At 39.5% G+C, this 3,287-nt stretch overlaps 1 long non-coding RNA gene across 1 annotated transcript in view; it reads right to left on the bottom strand.

Moving 5' to 3' along the window:
- The window catches only part of LOC103478214 (uncharacterized), a 4,435-nt gene extending 4,311 nt beyond the window's left edge, over window positions 1-124 (bottom strand). Inside the window, exon 1 of the long non-coding RNA XR_535758.2 lies at window positions 5-124. This is a non-coding gene — a long non-coding RNA (uncharacterized LOC103478214). The remainder of the gene's footprint in view (window positions 1-4) is intronic.
- Between the last annotated feature and the right edge of the window lie 3,163 nt (window positions 125-3,287).

The following is a 3,287-nucleotide window of genomic DNA, read 5'->3' on the forward strand; positions in this document are numbered from 1 at the left end:
TGACCTGTCTAATTGAACACACTCGTGTATAATAAAGGGTGTGTCCTTCAAACAAGGGGGAACAACACGGAAGCAAAACGGTTTGAGTCTCATGATGTCACGTTAAACGCTGTGCCGAAAAGCGACTCTGCTAACAAGATTGTATGAAAAATGTAAAATACAATCACTTTGATGTCTTCATCACTTTTTTTGTTTTAAGTTAATTTGTTGACTTATGTTTTTGTCTCTATTGTGTGTATTTAGTGTTTAGTTATCGGCATATCAATCATGCGTAACGTCAACATCTGATGAAATTACGCTTTGCAAAGCCTGGATGAGTCGCTTCAAACTTGTAGATGAAATTCACATTTTCCTTTTTTAAAAATTCACTCAAAATTAGCAAGGCAATCAATGGAAACCTAATTAATGACTAAAATAATAATAATAAATAGATGTGGTGAACATAAACCTTAATTATTATAAAGGCTTTTAAAGTATGTAACTATTAAAGGCCCAGTATTATGCAGAATTTATTTTCTGCACATTTCTGTTCTTCCTTTTGGGTACTGCTTCTAGAAGCAGTCCAAAAGAAAGAGAGAGAGAGAGAAAAATAAAACACTAAGTCGTTTTTTGGGAATAAGTAAATATTCTACAGGTGTCTGCAAAACCACCTGTTTCAAAAACTTCTGAATTGTTGCACAATTTTATTATTTAGCAGCCCCCAGCCGAGCCCAGCCCCTCACCTGCTGACCCACCCAAGTGAAGCTCCACCCACTTCGTTACAAGATCACGACTATACGTTTGTTCTGCTGAATTACTGCTGCAATGGCTGCTGGGAAATGAAAACATTCAATCAATGGCCGCAATCAATCAATTCTGAGCACGTGTCCATTTTCTCCCAGTCATGGGGAACAGAGCTGCGTCGCTTCATTTGATTTTTGCTTGAAAAATCCCAGCGGTCATTGCCAAAGTTGTAGTCCCGCGCAAATCAGTTTGGGAAGGAGTCCTTTGAAAACCACCAACACTGCAGGGTTCACCAAAAGGAGCAGAACCTAAAGGAAGGTTCTGCTCCTACTGTTCGTCACAAATCTGCAAATGACGGCGATGTAAGTACATAATATATTGATGTGTTTTGTATTGTTGTCATTTAGCCCAAGCTAGCACTGGGCTCAATGACGCCTCTGCTTGTACTGTATCTCACGTTACGTTACCCACAATATCTACGCACTTAGTGGCGGAATTGTAGTTAATTGAAGGCGATAATCTACATTGAGAAGATGCAGTGTTTGTGAAAACATGTTGAACACTCAACATGTTGTTGAACACTGATATTGTGACAATACTGACAATATCAGATTTTACTGATATTGTCATTTTATTATTCATTATTTATGCTTAATTATTGCGCTTCTTGTTCCTCTCCGGGTTCAAAGATGTATGTTTGCCCCACTGTTTATGTGCTTGGAGCCATTTTCTTGTGTCTGAGGTGCGAATGTAAACGCTGAGTCAGGAGGGCGGGGCCAGCTGCAGCTTATTTGCATAATCGTGACGCAGTCCTAAAACAGCGCGTTCCGAAAAGAGCTAAAAACACGCAGAACTTATGGGGTGAGATCTTAATACCTGAGAATTTTTTGTTGTATTATTAAGAGAGGAAAAATTATTCTAAAACTTTAAAAACCTTTTGACTCGTTATATCCTCTCTATGCCCGGATTCAGAAAATGCTGTGTGCAAGGACTGAGATCACACAGAGATGACAGCGTCACAATAATCAGCATTTATTCAAGACAGATGCATGCTATCACCAGAAAAGCACATMACAAAACATCAGAAACCTCAGAGCACAAACAACACATGAATTTACCTGAGAAAAGGAAAAAGACAAACAGACAGCAAAKACGTCTTTGGAGAATTGCAAGCGCAAATCTGATTTGTTACTYTGTGTGGAAAGTTTTMTCTCCCTTTCTTTAATTTATTCAAATAAGGCGTVTCTTTGCTCATCCAACCAVGACCTGTCTCTGACCCTCTCTCTACAGCCATTTGCTCCCATTGTCTAAGGAGAGCTTCTCCAAACTCCTGCTGGTTTATGKCTTTCACAGATCAGTGTGAAAAGCTGGAACTTCCTACTGATTGTTTCCCAGACAGACAAAGGGCAGATCAGAGATCTTGGCAAACAATCTGCCTTAACTACAGGTAAAATAAAGATCAATAGGCCAGAATAAGTTATAAATTTTAAAACTATAGTTAGGCTATTTCAATCAAGTCGTGTTAAATTTCAAAACTAGCTTATTTTAAATATATTTTCTTAACAGTATTAAATGTATTGAAGATGTTTATCATAGCCCACAAAACTATCCTAGAATGATGAAGGAAGCACAATAGGGGACCTTTATTAAAACCAGATATTTTATCAATTGCCGAATGAAAAGTTACTTACAATAGTTTTATCTTAATTTTAAGTCTATGAAGATACTTGCAATATAAACTAGAGTAAAAATACTTGGTAGATATTGCGTTTTTGCAGTGAGGCGATTGGCCAGGTCACCGCGAAATGTCCCACAGCTTCCAATGGCCAGTCCGCCCATGCCAGAGAGGACTGGTTTCATAGAACCTCTTCATGTAACTTAAAGAAAAATGAAAATGTTTTGCTATATTTTTATCTGTTTGTTTGAATTAAAACAGCAAATCATGGTCGTGTGTTTATGCTGACTAAAGGAGCACAGCTGGTTACATCATCCGGAGCGAGGTGCTGATGTCTCGTAGAAATGTGCTACGGTACAGTAAAAATTCATAAACCACTGCTTCCCTCATCAAGCATTGTACTGCCAGAAACGAGAGGAAGGAAGTAGCATTTGCTCAAGCATGAGTAGACCTTCTGTGAGTCACACGCCGCCACTGACCCGTGTAGCAACCTGATAAGCTCACGCTGTGTCCTAACTGGCCCTGTGGCATAAAACCACGGCTGCACGCCAAGCCCAATGGGAAGCGGGCGCATGATGCTCAGTGACGGCTGCAGACCTTTTTTATTTATTTTTTACTACTAAAATGAGAGAATGCATCTCCATACATGGGCATAGACGTAGCGCATGGGGCCGGCTCAGATCCTGCTTGATCAGCACACGCAGCCCGTCTGGGTCAATCAAGTAAATCTGAACACTTTCATGCACATGTCTGTGTGTTTTTCATGAATATTTCATCAAATGAAAAGATGCTTTCGGGTGAGAAAAATCAATCCCGTTGCCAATGGCAACAAGCACTGGGGAGAAATGGGGATTAAAGATTAAGGAAACTGGCATAAAAGAAGCAAATG

The sequence above is a fragment of the Poecilia reticulata genome, linkage group LG16 (genome assembly GCF_000633615.1).
Source record: "Poecilia reticulata strain Guanapo linkage group LG16, Guppy_female_1.0+MT, whole genome shotgun sequence".
Taxonomy (NCBI): Eukaryota; Metazoa; Chordata; class Actinopteri; order Cyprinodontiformes; family Poeciliidae; genus Poecilia; species Poecilia reticulata.